This window comes from Marmota flaviventris, chromosome 16 (assembly GCF_047511675.1).
Source record: "Marmota flaviventris isolate mMarFla1 chromosome 16, mMarFla1.hap1, whole genome shotgun sequence".
In the NCBI taxonomy this organism is placed as follows: domain Eukaryota; kingdom Metazoa; phylum Chordata; class Mammalia; order Rodentia; family Sciuridae; genus Marmota; species Marmota flaviventris.
The window spans coordinates 59,708,562-59,735,365 of NC_092513.1; the positions used below are offsets into that span (position 1 = coordinate 59,708,562).

The 26,804-nt window shown below is 36.4% G+C and overlaps 1 pseudogene; it reads right to left on the bottom strand.

Annotated features, from left to right (window-relative positions):
- Positions 1–1,281: 1,281 nt before the first annotated feature.
- Positions 1,282–25,367, bottom strand: LOC114083637 (mediator of RNA polymerase II transcription subunit 13-like; annotated as a pseudogene).
- Positions 25,368–26,804: the final 1,437 nt, after the last annotated feature.

Below are 26,804 nucleotides of genomic sequence, written 5' to 3' on the forward strand. Positions count from 1 at the left end.
CTACCCTTTGCTGTCTTTTTAAAATTTTTGTCATTTTTTTTTTCTGCTTAGAATTGGGTTTCTAGGGAAGGTAAGCCCCTGCATGAAAAACAGCCCATTAAAAAAAAAATTCAAAGTTCTGATTAATTCTGGGAAAAAAGCAACCACAAAGTGGTAAAAGATTACAAATATCTACTTTAAAATGTGTCATCTCACCAAGATAATTTTATACAAGTTTAAAATCTTCATCATCTTATGCTCTTCACAAGGCCTTGAGAATTTTCCTTTCTTATTAAGAAAAAACAGCACTGCAATATTTTTAGTCAATTTTACACTATACACATTAGATACAAATGGTTATATATATTAGATTTTTTTAACCTATGAAGGTCTATCCCTCCCCACTTCAATTGGTGGCACAGAGAACAAAATTATCCATTTACAAATTATTTCTCTGGTTTCACATTCCCATCACACAACTTTTTTTATATATAATGTTTTAAATGTTAAATTATTTCAAGAAAAATACTTTTATAAAATCATATCAATTATTACATTTTTTCCTTTTTTGTTAATAACTGGGACATGGAAGTCTCCTGGAAGAAATTTTAAAATCTGCATGATTCTCTCCACAGATGAAAAGAGCTCAAGCCCTTATCAAAGTGGCTCCAGGAGGCTGGTCCATGCCCGCTACTACCCTCAGACAGAAACACACAGCAACACAAGGGTTAGAAACAAGGTCTCAAATACAACCCTCTGGACCTGGAAAGAGGAGTCATAAAATACTTCTATTAGCCATTAATGCTTTAAAAAGGCATTTAAAAAAAAAGTCCCATCATGAAGGTTCAACTTCAAGTACTAATTTAATGGTTAAGTTGTAATAGTTCTTTGAAATAATATTCCTATGGTCCAGAAAATATTCACCATATTTATAACTGATTTTATGAGAAAACACTTTCCATTGTGATATGTACATGAGTCCCTTTTGCTCTAATGAGAGGAGAGAACTGGTTTTTGATAAGAATTCACTAGAAAATATATTTCCATTATGACTATACAAAACTAGTTAAGATACTTGCCTCCACGGCTTTGGACAGAGCTCAACTGCCTTGGTATGAAACTGTCATCCTTCTCACAATGCGGGTTGCACTGAGCATCGCAGAACTCCTAAAACCCAGTGTGTTCTTGACAGGATCTACTGGTCTGAGGAAAAGGATGTGGGCTATTTGCAAAGTATAGCAGGTTCCTCACACAGAAGCTGTGGGAGAAGGAACTGAGCCAGAGAGAACAAGTGCTTTCCAATTAAAGTATATTTATGATGGCATTCTACAACTGAGTGAGCACCACAAGTGGACGGGAAGACAGGAATCCTGGGTGGCTGTATTGCACATGAGTCAGAACAGTGCATTGTACTGCTCCAAAACAAACCTTAAAACATCAGATGTCTTGGATTCCAGAGGGTGTGGAACCCGTTGAGAATTTCTGGCAGGGAGAAGTTCATCCAACTGTGCTACAGAGATGTGGTGTTGAAGTGAAGCCTTTAGGAAGAGAGGGCACTGATTCTGAGTCTGGGGACATGATGACCAAAAACCACTGGGAGAGACTCTCAGCTTTGGCAGTTGACACAAAATACTCAAGGGCCAAGGGCTTCTGCTTGAGCTCCTCTGTTGCCTCTCTTGAGAGAAGATGCTTGACCTGGCTCAGAATGTGCTGGAAGTGAGAGCCCACACCAATTCCAGAGGAGAGCCTGGGGAGGAGTTGGGAGAGGAATGGAGGTTCCCAGTCATTAATATGCCAATGTCATTGTCCATATCATCTGGAAATGGAAGATCAACAAACTTATAATCATTGTTAGGGCTGAAACCATCCTCATTGGGATAGTTTGCTGAGCCACTTGGATGGTTGATGATGTTGGGAATACCAGAATGTACAAGATGTGTCTTGAGGGGTGTACAGCTGATAAGACTACAGGTTCAGTGCAGTACTTTGGCAAAATACAGAGCCCATTGTGACAGCATCTGGCATCACTACAAAGGACCCTTGGGGTTCCATGGGGGGCTCCACATGTCCAGCACACATCCTTGAGCTGTTTGCTGATTGTCTGTAGTGAACATTCTCCAAGGAGGATACTCCAATCTTTAAGCTCCCCATGGCCAAGATGCCAAGTCTTCCAATCACAACTCTCCAGGGCAGTGATGTCATTTGCACAATACCTATGCACCATTCCCACAGTTTCTGAAGTCCAATCTTGCATGCAGATACTTTACTCTTCCATGACCTGTTTGTAAAGCAATATTCACAATGCAGGTCTTTAATAACTCCCCATGAAGGTCAGTGCAGGAAGCCAAGAGCCAATGCTGGTCATGGGATCAACAATAGCCCACCAAGAGCATGTTGTACTTCTGGCTGGCCTCACCAAAGTTCTCTCCCAGCTCTGTCTGCTTTGATTTGTCCTTGGTTGGGGCCAATATAAAGGGAGGGGAGTAAAGCTAAATTGGGCTGGGCTGCTCAGGGTTCTTGAGAGTCATCTTAATGCTGGCTGCAGGCCCAAATCCTGTGAGGGATTCAATATGGATCTGTGTGGGCAGAGTCACCTGCACTGGCAGTACACTGAAAATCCCATTGATTCCATGTATTAAATGTAGAAAAATTGTTCATCCTTCACTGTCTGCTGCATGTACTGGCAAGGCACAATATGGAGAATGAAAGAATTTCTCATATGCTCAGGTAAATTATCCAGCATTTGTGTGTAGCAGTGCATCAAGCTCAAGAGCATGAAGTTTCCAGAAGTGGAGTCTTCCTTGGTAGTGTAGGTGAATGTGTCTACCATGTAAATGACAACAGTGGGAGGGTAGGCTTGGCTGTCTGCATAGTCAGGCTCTGTGGGAATTCCTATTCTCTCCCTTTCTGTAACACTTTCTTGTCCATCCTGCATGGGCTGGGAGGAATTCTGCCCAACTCATTGTCTCCACCACAGCCCATATACCCTTGGGTTCTGTCCATGGCACTGTCCCCAAAACACTGTCCCCAAAACTGGGGTTCTGCCCTCTAACACTACCACTGAGTCCTGAGGAAGAAGTAGTGCTCATATTGTTAATACCTGGAGCAGTATCAGATGACAAGACTGGGGGGCATGGAGGAACCAGATGTGGAACTGCTTGTTGGGGGGTTTGTAGAACCACAATTAAAGATAGGATTGAATGCCCTGCCAGCTGAGGGAGCTGCTGATCCTGAATTTGAAGCTAAAGGCCCAGCATTCCCAGGTGGAGCTTGTCCCTGTGTTGCTGTTGGTGGGGTCTGATATTTAGGTGGTATCAACAGGCTGCTGTCTAGCTGCAGAGTGGGTAAATAAGGTGCTAGGTGATGGCAGCAAACTTGCACATAAAGTCTGAGTTTGGAATGATGAGTTGGATATTTTGGGGAATAATTCTGATATTGGTCAGGCTGCAGAGAGGTGCTTGATGATGTGTCAGACCAAGTTTGTTCCTCAGATGGAGGGAGCCAGAAAATCCCAGGCTCCAAGGCTGGTTCAACCATTTGCTCACAAGCTCATCTGTCAGTTTCTGTGCCAAGGTATTTCCCACACACATGAGACCATCACATAGTGCCGCAGTCTGTCTGGGCACAAATCACGAGCCACTCAAGCAGGAACAAACTTTATTTCCAAAACTCCTGTGAATGCCATGCACTCGGCCTTATCCCGGGACACACTACACCAACAGGAAATTCCTCCTCCGGAATTCCCTCCTACCGCACTTCCCCAACCAGTGGGAACTTTCCGGGAGTCCCGCAAGAGCAGGCCGAGGTGGACAACAGGGGTATAATATCCAACTAAATACACATCTTAACATAATCATTATCATCTTAATGGCTTGCTGGGGTCACCTTTCAACCAAAAATGCCATGCGTCATTCCTACTTGGCTATGGCTCTCAGCAACATAGCACTTTGCAGATGGTCTTGTGCTGCCCAAGCCTACACATTTCATATACAGCACTCAAGTTCCTGAAGAAAGTTTTGGCTCCTTCGAGCAAATCCTAATTTTGTGGACACACCACAATATAGCCAACATCATGGTGGCCCCCACATGGGTCCAATAACAGCCTTTCCCAAAAGGGCAATGAGAATGGTGAGATGGTCAGGAGGTCCTTGTCATAGCCTACCAGGGTAGGGATAGGTAACAGCTCAGGAGATTCTTCTGAAACTGTACCTTCCACGTCCCGCCATCTTATGGAACTGCTGCCAGGTGAGTGGTCCCTGCACATGCTGGATGTTCTCCCAGATTCTGCCCATGTACTTCTTTTGGATGGCATCTTGGAGAAAGGGTTTCAGAGACAACAGCAGGTGGACCACATCCTGAGAGGAGAGCATGCTGATGTCTAGCATGTTGGTATAAGGCCAAGAGTGCACAGTGGCACTTCTCATCAGAGCTTCATCCGTTTTCCCACCAGTGGGATTATCCACATACTGCCATCTCTGCTCCAGCACATTAAAGCACTCTGTCCAGTAATCATTGTTGTCTGCCTGTACCCGGCCATAACTCCAGCTGATACAGGGAAGAGTTTGGTGACTGTTAAAGGAAATACAGTCCAGGAAACTCAGAGAAGCAAACAATTGTGTATGTTGATTCTGAAGGAGGAAAAGAAGGCTTATGGGTGTCTCCTGGGATTTTCTGGCTCCCTCCATCTGAGGAACAAACTTGGTCTGACACATCATCAAGCACCTCTCTGCAGCCTGACCAATATCAGAATTATTCCCCAAAATATCCAACTCATCTTCAAGAAAGAGTCCTGAATTGTAGCCAAGTTTGCAGCTCATAATAGCACTAAACCCACAGGTGCAGTGGTACTGGTCCTCATTGGAAGAATCGGGGATGTAGAGCCCAATATCTGCCCCTTAGATGTTCATGTTGCAGGCACAGATGCAACAGCTGCGAAAGTTTCTGTCTTTAAAGATATTCATCACAGAATCAGAAAGAATCAGGGTGACATAAAGACTGTGGGTATCAGGAATTGGCTGCATGGTGGCAGGCTCCACAGAGTTAAGAGGCTGTGTGGTAGAAGGGGCAGAGGTTGGTGACCCCTGATCAGTGCTGTCATATTTAACAGAACCTTGACCACTGGCAGTGACCCCACCTCTGGGAGTTCTTGGGGTTCTGGGGTTCATGGTATGGGGAGAGAAAACAAGGGGTCGCTGGAGATGGGAGCACTCCTGCCCCACTGTTACTGGCTGGGGCAGTGCTGTTCAGCATCATCTGCGTGTTCATCTGTTGTGAGTTCAGATAGTCTGGATCTGCTAGGCTCCCAACATTAGGCATGTTATTGTAGCCATCCCTAATGAAAGTGGCTGCAGGGGCCATGGGCAGTTGTTCAATTTTAGGAGGAATTGCCTATGAAGGCTGAAACAGAAGGCATCAGGTATCTTCAGGGGTAGCAGGCAATGGCTTGGCAACATCTTCAGTGGAGCAAACATGGAAGATCCCACAAAAGGCTGAATAGGCTGAACTCTGTGCACATATGAAAAGTCCTTTATATCTTCTGGTTTGGGATTTCCTAATCCATCTTCTACTTCCATTTTGAATTCTGTGAGGTGTGTTGAAATTATACTGTCAATAGGACTCTCCATTTTGCCTAATTCTGACACTGTCTCTGAACTGATCACATCTTTATAATTCATCAGAGAAGAAAATGCCAGATGCTGTTACAAAGATGGAGGGGTGGAGAACATCCTTTGCAAGTCTGCAATTGTTGGTGGGTATGGAACAGCAGCTCTTCCATATTTCCCAAAAGGTTGATCTTCCATTCCAACTATAGGCATTTTTGAAGAGCGCAGTGCAGGTGATACAGCCCCAAGTTCGTCATCATCAGAATTATTAAAGATGTTGTCTAAGTCATGCAGGGAAGGTGCCAAATCTGTCACCTGCATAAGGCTATTAGAGCCAGCTCTGCCAGCTGCATTATCCTGCTGGACATCTGTTTTAGTAGGAGAACTGAAAATAGACACGGCATTTTTCCCATCAGGCACCAGTGTGGAATGACCTGGTGTAGTGACATCCTTGGAACCAAATCCATCCTCTGACTTTTTTTTTTTTCAGGGAATCCTCATCTGTCCCTTGTTTGAATTTCTTATTTTCTGTGAAGATGTATTTTATGTTGCCATCTTCAGAGGTATATGGGTCACTGACTTCTCTGAAACTGTGTCCAGGTTGCTGTGACAGAGGCAACGGGTCAAGGAAGTGGAGTGACTGCATCTGGGGCTGCTTGTCTTGCCAGATTTTAAACCATTTGTTAGGTTGTGCAAAGAGTCTTTGCAATGCAGTGCTCTCTGAGTTCACCTCCATTTTGGCATCACATCTCTCACCCTGGAGCTCTGGAGGCCTAAACTCAGCATCATCGCTGGCTAGGAGATGAAAACTCTGCCATGATTTATCTGATGACTATGGGTTTGAGGGCTTAACCCCACAATATAAGGCTATCTTGCTGATCTCTGCCATTAGAGACAGTCTTTGGCCTATGAGGACAGTTCTGTCATTCAAAGTAGATAACTGCTGAAGTTCTAGCCCATTTCCATAGAGGGCTGGATTCACAGGGACATAAGGTGGGTCCAAACTTTCTGTTTCCTGACCTCATGGCTCAGGGCTGAGTGTTGGTGGCAGAGGGGAAATAGGGGAATGAGGTGAATCCATAGAATTCAGATTCAATTTGCTTGCTTGTATTCCTGGAAGGCACGAACATTTGCTTATCATACTTCCAACTGCTAGACACCTCTAAGGAGGAGTCCATCCATGCCAATCTTATCTTCTGTCCTGGTGTATCCTGTTTCATGCATAACTCTTCAGCCACAGAGGGCCTATGATGGAATGGTATCCAGGATCTCTTTTGCAACTTATCTACTTTTACTTGTCTTTATGTTATTTTGTGCTTAGAAGAAGCAGGAGGTGGTAAAGATGAAGATGATGATGGTCCTGCACTGAACCCTGATTGATACATTGTGGGAGGTCAATTGGGTCTTCCTGCACACGGTTTTAAAAGTTTATGCCTGGAACAAGAATAGCTGACTCTTTGGGTTGGATCCACAAAATCCTAGGTAGCAGGATTGTTAGCAGGCTCTTCTTCAAGATCTGGAGTTGACATTTGGTTCCTCTTGGACTGGGTTCTGTTGAGAATGCATTTCTTCCAGATTCGATGAACCATATGATTGTGGAGTTTTGAAGGAATCTTCTCTGATCTCTTTGACTGTGCATAGTTACCATCCCCTGGTCTTGGGAACCCAGATGACTGGTAGCAGTCTGCATATCTCCACTCCTGTGATAGCCTGCTCTGGAGAGGTGGGAGGGATCAGAGGCATCCCCTAGTTACTTGGGTCCTTCACCCTACCAAGTCCCAGCTGCCCAACTGTAATGTGGCCTCTAGCAGTGGCAAAACTCTGAGGAACTGGGATGTCATTCTGAGAGATCAATACAAAAGCTGAAGGGTAGACCATCTGAACACCACCAACAATTACTTTGATTGCCACAGGGAAATCATCATCATATCCAAACTCTTCTTCCTCTTTCAACTCCTCTTTCTTTTTTAGCACCGTCAGGTAGAAATATTGCCATTTCTCAATCAACTTGCAGGTGGTTGGGTCTGACATTTTATATGCTTGGCCTGTTAGCATGCCTTTTAAGCCATATGGACTCACCAGTACTTGAAATGATGCAGGTGGAGACTGAGCCATGTGTATATGTTCTTCACTGATCAAATAAATTGGCTGATGTTGGGCAATCTCCACACTTGTGCATACATTACTTTCTCCGTGAGGAAAAAATGGAAACACACAACAAATGTTCACTTTGCTGGCTGGCTTTCTGTCCTTCTCATAGGGTCGAACAAACCACTTCCCAATCCTAACGAAGTTCTTATCCATTAGGCACCTTTCTAAGAGATTGTGGATCGTTTTAAAGAGCAGCGTCCTACATTCATAGGAAAGGCCATTTCCCAGAGTCCTTCTTCCACAAACTGCAGTTCATGATGTATTACACCCACAAGGTTGGGTTCATCCTCACCAGAATATCCATAATTCTTTGCAATCTGGTTTGACATCATGACGCCATACAGACAACAGGTATGGCAGGCCAACGCAGCTGCCATGGAAGGGCGGGAGGGCAGGTGGGAGGCGCCACAGGGGCGCAGCGCCAGGGCCCGCGTGCTGGGCGTGGGGGGATGGGTGTTGGTCCACAGGGCCATCGGGCTCCTTCCTGATAGGGCGGCTGTGGGGGGCGCTGTCCGCATTGCGAGGCGCCCTCCTGGTGTCTCAGGGACGCCCCTGCCTCCCCGGCCAGCGCTGCGTGCTGGCCGCCTCAGCCTTCCCTGTTCCTGAGCCGCCGCCGCTGCCTCGGCCTTGTTTATCTGCAGCCACTGACTCCCCCTTGGCCCCCGCAGACGCGTGAGGGGAGGCGAGTCCTGAAAACGTCGCCTGGGAGCGAAGGGAGGGGGGTGCAGACAGAGCCAGAGGGCGACCCAGGATTGTCCACCCCCTTCCTCTTCCTCCCCCACCCCTGCTCCTCCCCAGTCAGCCGTCCTAAAATCTTCTATGAAGGCTTATTAAATGAGAGTTGTATTACTAAAACGCTTAGAATGGGTGGAAATTAACATATTAGGTTGATACTTAAGTGGGGGAAAAATGCCTAAGCCTTTTACGGCTGTAACTTTTTCAAAGTCAATCCTAAATAACTCGTCTCTGTCAGATTAATGTGCAATGAACAGAGTGACAAATAAGCTTTAAGTAATACCTTATTGGAAATCAGTTGAGGTCTTTAAGATGGAGATTTATTTTCATTCCCTATAAATTGGAGAAACATAATTTGAGAGTACTCAATGTGAAATGAGTAATATTTTGGAAACTTTTAGCAATTTATATGTGATAACTAATCAGCAAAATATGGTAAAATCTGACCTGCCATCTCTAAGGATTATTGTAAAGTTCAGAGGGTAAAAGAATGTAAAAACCATAATATTGTAGTAAATATTAGTACTTGATGAAGATAATTTGTGACTTCTTTCTCAGGCAATCCATACCCTTTAGAAATTTTTATTGCAGACTTCTAACCATATATTTGTATGTTTGCACAATATGTACATATGTGTATGTACATGTAAATGTATATTTGTTTATATTAATATAGGTTCTCATTCATAGTGGTTGGCAAAATAAAAACACCTCCAAAGTTTTATATATATATATATATATATATATATATATATATATATATATATATATATATAATCAACAAAACCCGTAAATAGTCTGTGACAAGGCAAGCAGACATATTGTTAGAAATAAAGTTGCTCTTCAGCATATTTTTATATTTTGAGGTAGATGTGCTAATTATCTGAGTGGCATAAATATAATCACAAGGATTCAGTAAATGTGGAAGAGGAACACAGAAGAGTAAATTTCACAGTGATACAATATGTGAAAGAGTCTACTGGCCATTGCAGACTTCACTCTTAGAGATCCAGAGGGAACACAAGCCTGTAACACCTCAATTTCTCCCCAATAAGACCAATTTTAAAGGTCTCACCTTTAAAGCTTTCAATACAAAATAATGCACCAATAGATAAATTTAATTCTGTTATAATGTATGCAAGTATATACTTGGAGAAAATAAAATTGTGAATGTGATATATATGTATACACATACACACATATATTTGATCACTTTCAGCTGCATGAAACAAAAAAGAAGTTTAACATCTGCATTGGGCTGAAGATGTTGCTCAAGCGATAACGCGTTTGCCTGGCATGCATGGGGCACTGGGTTCGATCCTCAGCACACATAAAAATAAAATAAACATGTTGTGTCCACCGAAATCTAAAATAAATATTAAAAAACTCTCTCTCTCTCTCTCTCAAAAAAAAAAATCTGCAAAGGGAATAGGAAGACTGCACTAAATCTTGAATGAGTGAGGTACATTGGGCAAAATATATCAAGCTCTTAATAAAGGTTTTTGAATATTTTCTTATTATTCTCTTTGGAGAGAATTATAGAAAACCAAACTGTGGTGAATATTGATGTGGTTAAAATAATGCTTAAAAAGAATTAGCATTTCCAAGCACTATGATTTTATCATAAATGAGGGAGTGGAAAGAGGAGTGGGGTAAAAGAAGTCCATAAAAACTGAAAAAGACAGTGGGCTCTAAAACAATCTGTCAGAACACAGACACTTGCTTCTATGGCAGCAGCAGATTTAAGTCAAGGGAATCAGGCATTTGGATGATTCACTGTTGCATCAGATCCTGTCATTTGCATTTTACTTTTGCTCATTATTTTTATTAGGCAAAGGCACTGAAAATCATGTGATTTATGCAAAGTAATTTTTGAGGGAAAATTACAAAATCTGCACATAATATTTTAGAGACCAGTAAGTGACAAAGAAAAATATATGCAAACATAACAAATTTTAATTTTGGCATATTTTGGAATTAAAATTTTAGAAATAATGAAAAGTGAATATAAGAATTGAAAGATAGAATTGGATTGCTTTAATAGCTTTCTTTACAATAACATAATATGAAATGTGCTTTAAAAATGATCACACTTTATGTTAATCATCAGCTCAATTTTCCACTATATTCATTATTCTTCATTATACTTTCATAAGTTGATCTTTATGGATGGGTAGGATAAGCCAGTAAATATTTCTTGTTGGGCATCTTTCTGTACCTATTCGATAAGTCCATCTCTAGAATCATCATGATTTCAAAGCTAGGATTTCTATAGAAAGAGCCTATATAAAAATTACTGCCTCTATAAAATTATATTACTGTGAAAGATCAGTAAGTGTTAAGTAAAGATAGGTAGAAGAAAGGAAAAGATGGCTAGAAAATGAGATGTGCAGTCATTGATTACAGAAGTAAAAATTGAGTGGCCAACAGACAAATACCATATGATATATGGTATTCCCAAGATTAAAAATATAGTCAAATGAATTGCATCCTTCAACAATCTACAACTTCCTTATCTATAAAATGATCCATAGTGTTGTTTTTCTTTAATAGTATTAAAGTTGGTTTTTCTTTAATAGTATGTAGTTGTTACGCATTTGAAAATATATTCTCAATTATCTCATTTAATCTACATATCAATTTAAGCAACATTTCTTATCTTTTAACTTCTGTTTCAATTTTTGTTTCATACAGACTACTTCTGCACTTTTTCTTTCTTGGGTTCCAAAACATAGATGTGTGCCAATACTTTTGATGGCAAGGGCTGGTCTGAATTGCAAGCATCTTATCAATATGGGATATAGTATATATGTATATGTGTGTATAGTATATGCTATATCCCATATTAATACCCATACATATTACTCATAACATAAATTGAAATACAGAGAATGCCACCTCTATGGCCATCAGACCTGATATTAAAAAGTCTAGTAAATGGCATATTACCAGAAAATGTCAGATATGCACAGTTTTATGGAGGGTAAAAAAATATATCTGTGTATGCTTCATTTTTTGGTCTATGTAGTTTTGATATGAACTTATTTATACTAAAGAAACTGGTATCTTTCCAGACTTAAAACAAAAAAATGCATTTATAAAATTAAAAATGTAAGTGCTATGTTATATAGAATGAGTGTTCTTAATGCAAAATCTAAAATCCAAAATGAATTTAGATCATTTTGGATTTCATATTTTTAGATTAGGAATGCTCAACTAGTAAAGTCTCGAAATATTCCAACTTTTGAAATACTTTGGTACCAGCATGCCCAATAAAGGATACTCTGTTTGTGCATCCTTCAGAAAACTGTTTAGGCATCCTTAAATATTCATAGCAATCCAGTTTATAATGCCTTCTTGAAGTAGCTACCCAGAAGAGATAACAAGGTGAGCTAATTCATTTTGATGTATTTTCTAGTCAGTCCTAAATACATTCAGAAAAAAATATAAAATAATTTATGGGCAAAATAGTTACTTAACTGTATGATCAAATCAGCTACACAGATTTGCCAACATTTCTTTTTATATTATAAGGTAAAATGGGGGCCTACTCATCCAAAATATTCTGACAGTCTTATAACTGGAGAAGTCTGACTCTAAGGCAATAAAAAATAAGCCAAAGTAGCTGATACTTTTATTTGCATTTAAAAATTATAACATTCTCATGTAATCATTTATATATATACATAGAAGCAAATATGTATACGCACTTAGATGTTTATATGTGTATGCAAATGCCTGCATATACAAATGCATATATAAATATGCTGTATATTCATACACATATATTATCCACATATTGTATGCACACAAAATGAATATGAATAACAAAGTCTTCAAATTTGTAATTGCTACATCCATTCACTGTAAGAGAAATAGCAATTAGCCTCCCAGAAGCATAATATAGATGCTTAATGAATGTAATTGCCCAATTTGTATGACATTCTACTGTGACATTTTAAATTCTTTTACTTTGCATTTTTGTGATGCTATATACCATTTCTTTTAGAATGACACCGTTATCTCCTACAAGTAAATAGTATGCTATCCAAAAACCAAAATGTAAATCCTTAAATTTGTAAAGATACAGTCAAGAAAATATATAGTTCTTCAAAATAGGGAAAATAACTTGTTGGCCTCATGGAAAAAGATAAATCAATGTAAATTATTCCATTGCAGTAACATTGTACTTTATGCACCCTGTGTTTTCTAAGAATGAAAAATTTCTTGAACTCCAATATATAAGCAATGTTCTACCTGGACAATGGGCTTTTCCAATCGTATCCCTGAGTGAAGTTCTTCAGTCTACCTCAAAATATCCATTTCCTTTCCACTGAACTGGCGTAGGGGGGGAGAGAACAGTAATATTCCTGAAATTTTACTTTAGAATTTACCAAAATAACATGATTTCATTTCAACATGATTTACTGTCTGAGCTAAGCTGAATCAATATTATTATTTAAAGAGGGTTCACTGTATCATAAACCCATTAAGTCTATTTTCTCATTTCTTTCTGCCACCGAATTGCCAAGTGGCTATAAATTCTATGGTAAAGATTTTTAGAAAAGGTCATTAAAATATTAGTTAACTACTTAAGTTCTTTTTTTCACTGTTGTTTCTCATAAATCCCAAATTTAGGATTAAAATCTAAATCAGTGTTTTCTGTTTGTTTGTTTAAATCAAGCAAGAAATGTGCACCATGGGCTTCTTCCTACTTTCAGCAATTTTGAAGCAGTTTCTTTAAAGGATTACTCATTTTGGGACCTGAAACATATCAGAAGCAGAAATATTATGTCTAAACACTAGTGCAATCTCTTTCCTTTAGGGTGATTTTGAATACCCTCCTCCAACTCAAACCAACTTTAAGTTGACCAGATATCCAAAGAACCCTGAGTCTCAGACCAGTAGATTAGAATTCTAGATTATGTCCTGAAAAGCAGATAGCGCCTATTATCTTGTATGTTATACATTTCATAGGATGACTTGAAATTGTAACAATGAAATAGTGATAATACTATGATATGGGGCTATATCAGTCATTTCAGACATGGGTCAGAACCATTTTCTGATTTAGAGTCCAAAAATCAACTGGGATTAACAGTTCCTACCTCTTGCCCTTCTTTGTTTTTACATTCCAGTCTACAGGGATTCTAACAGACTTTATTATGACAGTATCATTGTTATTATGGGTCCCCACTAATGGTATGCATGATAGTCAATTTACCAGTTTTTGAGGTTCCCTGCCATAAGTCAAGTATTCCTCTTCATATCACAGCAATATTTGCACTTGCACACTTTACCACTACAGCCAAGTAAGGACATTTGGGAGAGTCATTGCAAGCCAGGAGTTTTGGTGACTTAATGCATCATGATGCATCATGATATTAGTAATGACATATAACCACCCAAATATGTTCTTACATAAGTAAGAAAATCTTTTTTGCTTCAATACAAACTAGTTTCAAAGAACAGTTTTTGTGATTAATAACAGTGCTGCAATCATAACTCTGATAAGAGAGAGATGATATTAGGCAGGTATTATAAAATCAACACATGAATTTGTGATTAACAATAGTGCTGACATTCTTTCTTATAATGAGAGGTGTAGAATTAGCTAGGAATTGTGAATGCAACTACAACCAAAAGAAGGAATGGTTTTCTGTGTCCAAGATCAGGAAAAATTGGTGTTTTGGCAATTTAACTGATCAGACTAAAACAAATATCTCTTATCTACCTATTATTCTAAATTTCATTAAAATTCTCATATTTTTACTGAAATTGCTTATATCAGCTGAGGACCCATGAAAAAATATTTTCCAAAGGTGATGCAGGCCTTACTGTAAGCCTTGTCCAAAGATATTTATTAGTTCTATAGCTTCCTCTGTCTTCTGGCTCACATATTGTCTCTTCAATGAATACTACTTCTAACTTGTAGCTATTCACTCTTCTGAACACAAATCAGTTTCACTTAAATGGAAAAATAGTTGCAAAGTTCATTTATGTTATACTATACTCTATGGGTTGAAAACCATTCAGACATATTTTTTATCACTAGTATTTTGAAGACAATTTAATGTATAAGCTTCCATATCGGAATACTACCTCTCCTGCCAAGGACTCTGTTTTATATCTGGTACCTTGGCCAGAAAAAAACTAAGCAGCACATATATTGTTTTGCAGTTTTTTGGGACATATTATAATATGAAACTTTCAAGATATAAAGTCACATATTCTCTCCCTGAATTCTGAATCAATAGAGTGTTAAAATGACAGATGAAAATAAATATATCATAGGTATTACTAGTGATTCCCAGTTTAAAGTTACTAATTTTTACCTCAGAAGTAGAAAAAAAAATATTGATCCAGTCTCTGGTAAATGAATGCAGACAATCTTCCAAAATGGCAGAATATCTTGTACAGCAGGACAAGCTGTGTCTGTTTCCTGAAGGCAAGCTGTCTTCCAAGCATAAAAAGCATAAGGATGAATTGCACATACTTAGCATCATAACACACTTCATCCCTCAGGCACTTCATGCTTTCCCTTGAGGAAGACCAGTGAGTGTCAGGAGGGGTTTGGCAGTATTACTATTTGATATCCCTCTGAGGGATCTCATAATTTCCATTCAGAGAATATCAAAATATTCTGATAGAAGCACCAATAACTAAGGTAATATGTACTCAAAAGTGATAAAAGCATATGCATCTTTCTTTTTCCACAGAAACACGATAAAGTAATTAAATAATTATTTGAAGTTTCCCTTTAGGGCAACTTTTATCTGGGATAGCTTCATCATATACATAAGTGACATTGTAAAATGAGAGAATATATGTGGAAAAACTTTCTAAAACTAAGGCACAAATAATTTCACTGTGATAAAAAAGGTCTCAATCAGAAAGTTTTGAGGAATAAGAAAATGTGAAATATTACTTCAAATTTCACACTGAAAATAAAGATGTGATCATAAAGTATGCAGTAATATGTCAGGAAAGAAATAAAGAAATGTGATTGTGGAAGGGAAAAGAAGAAGAAGAAAAGTTAAATTATAGGTACTTTTATTCAAAAAGTACTTCTATTGACTAATTTATCTTGCATAAGCCTATTCATGTTACATCAAAGTTCATGTCTGCATTTTGTAGAGCTACATGAAAAACTAATCAATAGGTTATACAAAGTCTTACAAGAGAAAACTTGAAAATATATCAGTGGCCAGTCCCGTATAATTGAATCTCCAAGTAACCCTAAATACAGGTAAAATTTTGTCAACTATGATCAAATCTGCAAAGAGGTAAAAAAGAACTTAGTCAAAATGATGCGGGCTGGGGATGTGGGTCAAGTGGTAGTGCGCTCGCCTGGCATGCGCAGGGCGCTGGGTTCGATCCTCAGCACCAAATAAAAATAAAGATGTTGTGTCCACCAAAAAATAAAAAAAATATTAAAAAAATAATGGATTTTTTCTGAATGTCTGTTTACTTGTATCAAAACTTCTAGTGAGAATAATCATCAACATTGTAATTGTGGCTCAACCACGAATAATACGTTAAATAATTTTGTTCTCTTGAAAATTATTTTCTTTTCAAGACAAGCTATTTTTTCATAATGTATTGAGGATTTTACTGAATATCTTTGTAAGTTTGCAATCCTAATAGTATCATTGAAATAAGTCACTGTACACCTGAGTAGGATCTGTTGATTCCTTTACAAGAATCCCAAGTCTCATATTGTAACTTTTATGGTTGTATTACAAGATATAATTCTACAAGAATACAAAGTGCAATGCTGTCATCAAATGCAACACAACATGATTGAACATGAAATATTGGTATTGGTAATGAAGTCATACTTCCTTTTCTACTTTTCTACATAGAATTTTGAAAAGACAATATCATATATAGGAGAAGATACACAACAGCTGGGAATTCCTACATTGGAAATTTATATCATCAGATAAAAATATATGCTATCTGCATTATCATAATAACACCATAATGAAGAGTTTACCTAGATAGGGTTTTAAAGGTATTTGCAAGCACATTATGATTATGACTTCCTTTCCTAAAGAAGCCATAAAAAGAAAGGAAGATTAATACAGTTTCATTGTGGTATAAATTGCTTATGTTTCTCATTCTTGGTCACTTAATTGATATTTTAAACATATCCTGAATGCTAGTCATTATGTAATTATTTTAATTAAATATAAATTAAAGATGATTGATATTGCCATACCAAGATATTGCATGTGTAACCTCCAACTGCATTTAAAAAATTCTTCTAGTATATTCATATAAGTGAGATTTCTTTGATAGAATAAACATCAAATAAAATATTAAGGTTTGCTAAATACAGAGAATTTAGATGTAAAACATAATAACAGGTGTACTTGCTTGCAAAATAAATTTAGAAAATTCTCAGGAGACCTAGCTAATCTTTTGTATTTTTATAGTACTAATTAAAAGAAATATTAATATTTTTAAAATACAAGTAAAACCTATTTAGGCATGCAGTTACACTGTTTTATAAAATTCTTTCAGTAAATTGAAAAATATATATTGATGAATTTTCCTATTTCTGGTTATTTTGTTATTTTATATTAAATAACAAATTCTATTTTATTACAAAGAACAATTGAAAGTTGATTTGTAAAAAGAACTGTATCACTACTCCATCTTTGGTGGCACCAAGTTACCTATGAAAATTTGTTCTAACGTGAAACTCTTTTGACTTAACTCCTTTCATTTCACATCTTCAAATGTCTACTCCTACTTATGAGCAGAAGTTATAGCTTTAAAAAAATGGGTGGAGGGGAAAAGATCATAAGATACCCAAACTATTCTCTCATCCATTTTTATCCTTATGAAAAAAGGGGCCAATTTTTTCAAACTCTTACAAGTCATCTAAATCCCCTCCAAGTTGAATAGGGAAGGTAGATCATAAGAATTGGACCACCTACCTCAAACCCCATCTCTCTAATATTCTCCTATTTCTATCCCTTGATCTTCTGCCACTTTATATAAAGCATCTTACCAAAATTTCCTTCCACAAATGCTGTATGGGTTTTTTCTGTTTTGTTTGTGGTTCTGTAATTGACATACAATATAATATTCAGTTTTTTTCTCTTTGTCTTTAACATTTATTTCATTTCATTAGACTAGTTAAGAAGTTAAGGAAGACTTTGCTGAACACTATTATAATAGGAAAGGGTGTATGTACTCAACTCTATTGAACCAAAAAAAAAAAGGGAGAGTTTTAAGTGTCAAGGTAACCCAGCACCTAAAGTATTAGAAAGCACTCAAGGTGAGAAATTAGTCAATGGGATTAGACCATTTGTACTTCCTAGTTGCTTTTCTGAGTTAGAATTCTCTACCATAGTCACTAGAAGACAAGACCATTACTTTTCTTAATGGTCACATTTCAAAGGATTTGCTTCTAGGTCTTTGAGAAAGGTATATCTATCTATCTATCTATCTATATCTATATCTATATCTATATCTATATCTATTTCTGAACTGGAAAAAGGGCACAAATCTGGTAGCAGATTTGTGTCTGAAAAGGGCAAAAAATCATTTAAATTGCAAATTTTTCCAAGTAAGTGTTCTAAGTAAAATGCTATCAGGGCCCCAACATTTGTGGAAAATATCTAATTTTTAGTCAAGCTGCAAGGGGAAGTAAAATTAGAAGTTACTTCAGCCATCTTGGACCATGAAATGAAGAACAATTCTAAAGAGAGATGAATATGGAAGAGAGAAACTAGACTCTCAAACATTTCTTTGAATATTTGTCTAACATTATTTTATGACATTCTTCTCCAGAATTCTAAATAACATGAAGCTTCACTTTGCTTTTGAATATTAACTTTTATTTTTCCTCCTATCACAGGAAAACAAAGAATACCTAAATGATAGCCAGTGTACACAGACACAGTCTCATGTTTGATACTATCTTATGCCTCTACCAAACTGCAACCTAATTGCCTCTGAGAAAAGAAAAAAAAAAAAAAAAACGAAAAGAGACAATTGAAAAATGTTTGCCCAATTTCTTATCTCCCAAACATATCTGAAATTAACTATGATAAATAAAATCCTAGGTTATTTCAAGCATGGTGGTGCATGCCTGTAATGCAGGAACTTGGAAGATGAGTCAAGAGAATCACAAGTCCAAGACCAGCCTCAGCAAGTTAGTGAGGCCCTAAAAAATTTAGTGAGACTCTGTCTTCAAAATTACAAATAAAAAAGGGTGGGTATGTGGTTAAGTGGTTAAGGCCCCCTGTTTAATCTCAATCTCAATCTCTGTTACAACAACAACAACAACAATAAAAAAAATCTAAGTTAGATTTAAAAATATGAAGAGAAACATTGCTTCTCCCTTTTTTACCATTGATGTCATCTTAGCATATGCATCCTGGATGTAATAAGAGTGATGTTGGGCATGTTTTACCCAGACTTTCAGTTCCCGTTCAGGATTTAGTATCACCCTCTGAGGCTTACTGAAGGATAAGAAACCAGCACATTAAAATGCATTTCTAAACTATAAGTCCAACTACCCTTCAAAAACAAAAAATTATAAAAGGAAAAAAATGATTATATCAAATCAAACAAGAATTTTTACTATATTGACATCTTTCATAAGTGAAACCACTATTAGCTTTTATTAACCTTTGTCCAAAATTAACTTCTGCATCTGGATTGGAAAGGGAAAAAATTTTGCTAGTTAAAATGTAAAACATTTAAATAATACATCACATATTTAGTGAATATAACATCATACTTAAAATGTATGATTTAAATTACTCTGTAATCAGGAGAAATATTATTTCATTGATAATGCAAAATAAAATGCAAAATAAATGCTGGCAAGCACAGCAGAATTACCAATGGCACTCAGTGGAGACAATTCTTACATCACAGATAAGTGACAGAGGCTGAAGAAAAACATTTTTAGTTTGGGAAATGTGGAAAGGTAAATTAGGAAAGTGAGATTCAGTAGAGGGAAATAAGAATCCTTTAGGAGAAAGAGGAATAATTGTTAATCATGTAAATCTGCTTCTACAGGGAAGAGGCTATTTTAGGTATTGGATTTAATTGCTGAGTAGCTATTATCATTTCTTTCCAGTATTGGGCATTTAACCCAGGAACACTTTATTACTAATCTATATCCTTTGTCCTTTTTATTTTTATTTTTTGTTTAATTTTGAGACACTGTCTTGCTAAGTTGCTGAAGCTCATGTTGACATAATAAGACTGGCTATGAATTTGCAATCCTCCTGCCTCAGCCCCTTAAATTATTGAGATTACAGCACATTGAACTTGGCAGTTATTATCATTTTTATTATTGTATGAACAATTGTATTCATTTGATTATGTATTAGTGATTGCTGTATGCTTTTTTCTTACCATGAGAGTATATTGAAATCTCTCTGTGTCCTCACATAACCATATCCTAGTGGAAGTACAAAGAAAACAAATAAATGTGTCAGGTAATGATAAGTGATGTTTCAGAAAACAAAACTATACAAAAGGATAGAGAATGAGGTAGAGTAATGCTTTATTTTGAATTAGGTACTCAGCAATGATATCATGGAAACACAATGTGAATAGAAATCTAAATGTATAAGTCAGTGGAATATATAAATATCCCTATGAAATCCTAGCTGAAGGAGAAGCAAGTGCTGAAAATGTGAGAGATGTTTGCATAACAAGAAGATTGATATGACCATAGAAGACTGATCAAAGGAGAATAAGATAGTTTGAAAATTAAGTTGCAGTGGAAGGGTATTGCTTTTGCTAGCAAAGGGAAATATAAAGAAAAAATATGTAAAAGTCAGTTTTAAAACATGTCACAATTGCAGACCAGCAAGGGTTATGTTGAAAACATGAAATGAACTGTTACAGATACAAACTATACCAAGTGACTGACAGGAAATGTAAAGTCAGTTAATAGCCCCATCTGATAGCAGACAGAACAATTAGATTCTAACTTGTCTTCCCTATAATCCAAAATGTTAGTGTTAAAGGGTGATTTTCTTGTGTTTTTTTTTTTTCAGTCTTGCTCTGGGCAGTCATTTTTCCTCAGCTTCTCCAGCCTGTAGTTTCTTTAAGTTAGTCTTCAGGTAAGAAATTTCAATATAAAAATAGCCATTGGATTTCTGGTAGGTAAGACTGTATTGCCTTCCTATCCTTCCTGCAAAACAGTGAAGATCTGTGTCAAAATATCTAAGATGAGCAGAGTTAGAATAGGGAAAGAATTCTGATATGTGCAGAAGCTCAGGCAGGGAACTGAAAAACAGGATACCATCAGTATCATAATAGCATTTTAATGATTTACATAGAATTTCTGAAAGAATACAATGAAAAATGCCTAATGAAAATTATCCCTAGTTAGTATTTCAGAGGCAAACATATATACCTTTATGTCCATTTACTTCAGTTTTAAAATCATTACTATATATGAATTTTATAACAATAGCAAAAGCTGTTCAAAATTTTAAAATGCAAATTAAATGTAATACATAATTTCCCCAATGAAATAAAATTAATCTAAAGAGTTAGTGGTAAGGGCAACAGATTTGAATTTTAAGGCGTATTGTAATGTGTTAATACATTTATAAATATAAAGGGAAATAGGTTAAGGTGTTAGTTCTCAGTAGTTTAAATATAAAATGTTAACAGAAAGAACAGATGTTGCTAATATTTCATAGATATTTTAAACAAGTTTGAAATTCACATAAAATAAAATTAGTCAACACAGACAACATTTTAACATTTTTATAAGAAATATTTTAACAATTTTTATAACAACATAACAACTCTATTTAACTCTCTACTTTTCTTTTTAACGTTTATATAACAAAAGCTATTATATCTCCTGGGTTTTGTAATATTTGAAGTATTACTAGCACTAAGAGTTTTCTATAAAAATAACAATAACAAAATAAGCCACCCAAGGAGGCAAAGTTAGAAAGAGCTCTCAAAGTGGCCTGTAATCTTATATAGCAATGAATCCATGATGTACACATATTGACATAATTTCAGCATAACCTTCTTTGTTTGAAATTCCATCTACTCTCACATCTTACAGGCATGATTTCTCCATTTCTCTCTTTTTATCTTCATCTGTTTTCTTTTGAGCCCCCCAATTAGCATTCCTCTACCATTTACTTCACTATTTTAAATATCTTTACTTCAATATTTAAAACACAATGCTTATATACATAAAGACTTAGGATGAGAGTACTCCATGTCCTCCTTGAACACGGATATATAGAATTGTTTGATTGGAGCCTCAAGCAGCCATTTGGTTAGTGTCATCTCTAGTTTACAAATTATTGAGCTGAGGTTTAAAGAGCTAAAGCCACATGGCCAAGATCAGCTAACCAGTTAATGGTAATTCTCAAGTTTGTGTATCTTGTTACAGAGTTAAGCTTCCTGTTTATACAACCTGAAAAATATATGTGTACTACTTGGGAGAGATAGTTACAAATATCCCTACTTAACAAAATATTTATAGTTACAAAGAAGTGATGCTAACATCTAAAAGTCTTCCAGAATAAACTATCCTAAAATGAGTTCATTAATGATACAAATATAAAACCTGCTATAAAAGAAAGAAGACCAATTTATAAACCATTTTTCAAGGTAAAATCATCCTTAATATAGAGTATTAAATTTTAAAATTCTCATAAAGCAATTAAAAGTTATAAAGTGAAAAGAATTCTTTCTCAGCAAATTGAAGAAGTATGTCATAGATAACTTTCAGAATCAAATAAAATGAGAAATTATAAAGGATTAACTAATCCACTAACGAAAACCATTTATAAAAATTTTACATTTAGTAATGCTTACCTTAAATGAAGCATGTGTACTTCTGAAGCATGTAAAATTCATATAACATGCTTTAATGTATAACATATAAATATAAAAATTATACCACCTTATGAGAAAAACTTATATGAAATGCACATATGTCAGGTAAATTAATCTCTTCATTTTGAAATGGAATTATACTGGAATAAGATTATTTCACAAATCTCATCAGTTATACTCAAAAGAAAAAGATGATGCAATCACCATGAGAAATTGATTATAATGCTTTTTAAAATAATCCAATTGTATAATGAATGAACAGCTGTTAAATTTGCAAAAACAGATATTTGTTGAGAAATCCAGTGAACATTTTCAGTTATCAGTTTATTCCAGATAGCAAGATATGAATATTAATTTCTTATGGATGCCATTGGCAAATGTTATTTAATTTAAAAATTGTTTCATGGTGTCAAGTCACTGTTCTTCTTTTATACAAAACCAAATTGCATTTATATAAAAAAGTGCTGAAGTCATGCCTAATAAATGATGTAGCAAGCCTACATAAACCAGCAGACTCTTATCTGATAATTTTCTCCACCACTTTTTATGAAGACTACCTCAAGCAGGTTGCCTCCCATCTCTGTGCCTCAGTTTGCTCATTAATTGAATAGATTTCAGTAATTCTTAAGAGGATGCCATGAACATGTAATGATATAAGGAGTAGAATAGAAATCTTCTAGTGCAGCTCCAGAGCACTGTATTGGTTTAATAAATATGAGCTATGATACTCATAAAAATATAATATTTATGTAATCTTGTACTAGACACTTAATTAAAATAAATAAATAATAGTAACTATATTTAAACTTCTTCAAACATTTACAGTTATATATGTTTCCAACATAGAAAATAATTCTTGGTGACTTTTTTATCTTAGAAAAATAAATTTCCATTTCTGAGGTTGTCACTGAGAACAGTGATTTATGAGTTAACTGTGTAGCTCTTCCTTTCATAATTATCTAAATATTTTAGTCATATTATAGACAAAGTACTTAGATAACAACTCTGCTATATTACTCAAACACACTTGATGCTTATAGAAATCAAAACCTGAAAATTTGGACAAGACAAACAAGCCATGGTAGTTTTACTTTCTTTTTAATTGTTTAAAACAAATATAATATCAGTAGATGATTATACTGTAATAAATATGTTATCTAACAAGGCAGAAAAAAGAATTCAATCCTATCCTCTTAGCCATAGTCACATTTTATCGGGCCAGTGGAATTGTAGAGTGATGGCCTCAATTACCATGAAAAAAGTAAAGCTTAAAGATTCAGGACAGTCAATTTCCTGGACCTTCTGTTCACACCTTGAGATCTACTTATGTAAACTTTTCAAATCAGGTAAGGTAATGAAATTGATTAAGACCAATGGCTTTTTTTTTTCTTTTGGACTTCATGCCTATACCATTTCCTTTGTATCATATGGAAGAAAATAATTTTGAGGATTTCTCTTTAAGGATAATTTCACTGAGTTAAATTTAGTTGTGGTTTGAAGGAAGATAGCCATGTGGTTTGCAATCAATTGCACTGTGACTCCTTTATTGCTAGCCTTGCAATATAGAAATGCTTTTCTCTCTGTCTTCACTCTCTCAAACTCTGCCAACTCACAGAATTTTATTGCTAAAATAGTTTGAATACTGATACTTCTGCATCATATAACTCATGTAGAAAAAAAAAATGATAAAAACTTTCCAATTTGACAGTAAGCATATTTATGGCAAAAACACAACTGTAAATTATTGCTAATTGGAATAAAAATCTTTCATTTATATATGTAGAAAGCATTTAAAAATGTCACTCAAAGCAAAAATAAAAGATTATGTAGTCCCAAAATACAGAAAAGGACCTTGGAAGACAAAATAATTTTTTATTAGTATTATAGCATATGTGATTTAAGTAATGTGAATTTTTTTCTGCTTTGGAGATATGTTATATGTTAGTTTTGTAAAATTATGATTTTTGTCTACTTATGAGAAATATATATTATTTTGAAACCTAATTTTGAATATATTATTATCAATTATTTTGTCTTGTTAAAGGAGTTTACATTATAGTACACAAACCCCATCATAATGGGCATGCCTGGATATAATCTCTCCATCTCCCTGAATTTGTTTCCTCATTCATAAAATAATAACAATCTCTGTTTTAGAGTAAAAAAAAAATGAAATAGTGTATTAAAATGTGTTTAATAAAGGTCCTGAGAATCAGTAAATGTTGACAAATGTCAATGGTTATTTTGCCTTTAAATGCATGTGCAATTACTCTTTTTATTTTAATTCTTAACAAATGTCTTATTACTCTGTCTAGCCCAACCTTTGGCCAGGAAGAAAACCATCACAAAATATCTATTCCATACATCCTCCATTGGAAAGCTTTATACGGATCCCCATTTTATATATACCTGTTACAGCTCAGCTCACACCCACTTGTGTCACCACCTCTTGAAATCTTCACTTGTGCCATCTTCGGATACAATGCACTTTGACATGGAGGAGCAAGCCAAACCCTTTTGCTTCTTCCTTCTTCTTCTTTCATCCCTTGTAATTCATTTGCCATAACACTGTCAGCTGTGAGTTTCCAAGACACCCCCCTTTGTAACTTTTTGTGCTATATAAACTTTTTCTTCCCTGAGAGCTGGGCTGGTGTCTAGCCCAGTTTTGAGAGACAGTCACTGGCCAGCCTTCTTTGTGTACACAATAGGCTTGCTTTAATTTGACTTAAATTTGGAGTTGGTGGTCTTTTCTTTGCATCATGATTTGCCGCAGTCTGGCTGGGCACAAAATAACCGAGCTGCAAAACAGCCTTATAGGTTCAAAACAGGAACTCCTTTATTCTCTGCACTCCCACAAACACCACGCACGTGGCCTTCTCCCAGGCCACACCACACACTAACCGGAAATCCCTCCTCCGGAACTTCCCCAACCAAGGTGAATCCTCCAGGAATCCCCGTGAGAACTCCAAAGTAGCGGAAAACTCCAAAGCAGCTGGAGAACTCCAAAGCAGCAGGCACCTGAGGCAGCAAGAGCCGCCCCATTGCCCAACAGTAAAGGTCAAATATACAATACAATCAATCCAGCATCACAGCAATTATATATAGCTTAACTCAAATCATCATCTCAATGGTTCACTGGCGTCACCTTTCAAACATTCCCTCTGGCAAATGCCAGGCATCATTCTGACTGGCAGTGGCTCTCAACATCTCCCCCCTTCTCTTTAATTAAACAACAAGCAATGTGGCTTAGGGACCATGCCTCAACATCTCCCCTCTTCTGTTTAATTAAACAACAAGCAATGTGGATTAGGGACTATGCCTGTTAGGTTGTCCAATACTACATATGGTCCTTAACTGTCATCGGATGAGCTGACCTCAAGGTGTCAGCCTCCTGTCTTAGGTTGGTACCACTGCAATTGGATCTTACCCATCGCTGACTACTGGTCCAGCATACAGCCATACTTGTGGATAGACCTTTGCACCAGTGGGGGGATGTGGTTCTTTGCCTTACCTCTGTTGGCCCCCTAATTTGGCCTTGGTGCCAGTGGGGGGGTGAGGTGCTTTGCCTCACCTCTGTTGGCCCCCAAATTTTAGACCATCACTAGCAGAAGGGAGGAGGATACAGAAATGCCACCACACCAAGTCAATTGATGGCTCCTTTGGAAAAATTGTACCACCAGTGACAAACTCAGCAAAGATACTCCAGCACTACCACAATTCGCTGCACTAACAGATAGTTCACAATGTATACAAGTAATACATAGTCCAGACAAGTTCTACAAGCAGTTCAAAGCAGAGGAATCTATCAATATGTCCATTTACTCCCAAAGTAAATGGACTCCTTGATTGAGCATTACTTGTTGAGATATAATTCATTGATGCATCAGTTTATACAGTTTACTATGATAGCTATCGAAGAAGCTGTAGTTTGGATTTATCTTTGTCTTCACTGGCACTGGGATGAAGATAGAAATTCTGGCAATGATGGATAAAAAAAAAATTTTGCAACATTCCAACAGGTACTAAGAAAACAATTTTCTGAACACTTTACATTATCCTGAACATAATTATTAAATATAATGAAAAGGAAAGGTGAAAGTAAACAAACAGATCTGTTAACCTCCTTATTTGTTCACATTAAAACAATCCTCAACAGCTGTTTACCCAATTTAAATTAAACCATTTAAATCATGTGAATAAAAAAAATATATTTGGATCCATGTTTTCATGAGCACTCCTCATATATGATATATGGACATATGCACATACAGACAAACAGCACAAAACACAGTGTGCACACATAACATACAACACATAAGACAACACAAAACACAAGTGTGCACACATAACCTACAACACATAAGACAGTAGTAAAGGCCTTGTAGCTTTACACAGGTGAAATCTACATTGCAATGTTTAAAAACTCCACAGTCAAAAAATAAAACCGATCAGAAAACATTAACCTAGGTCTGTATGAGC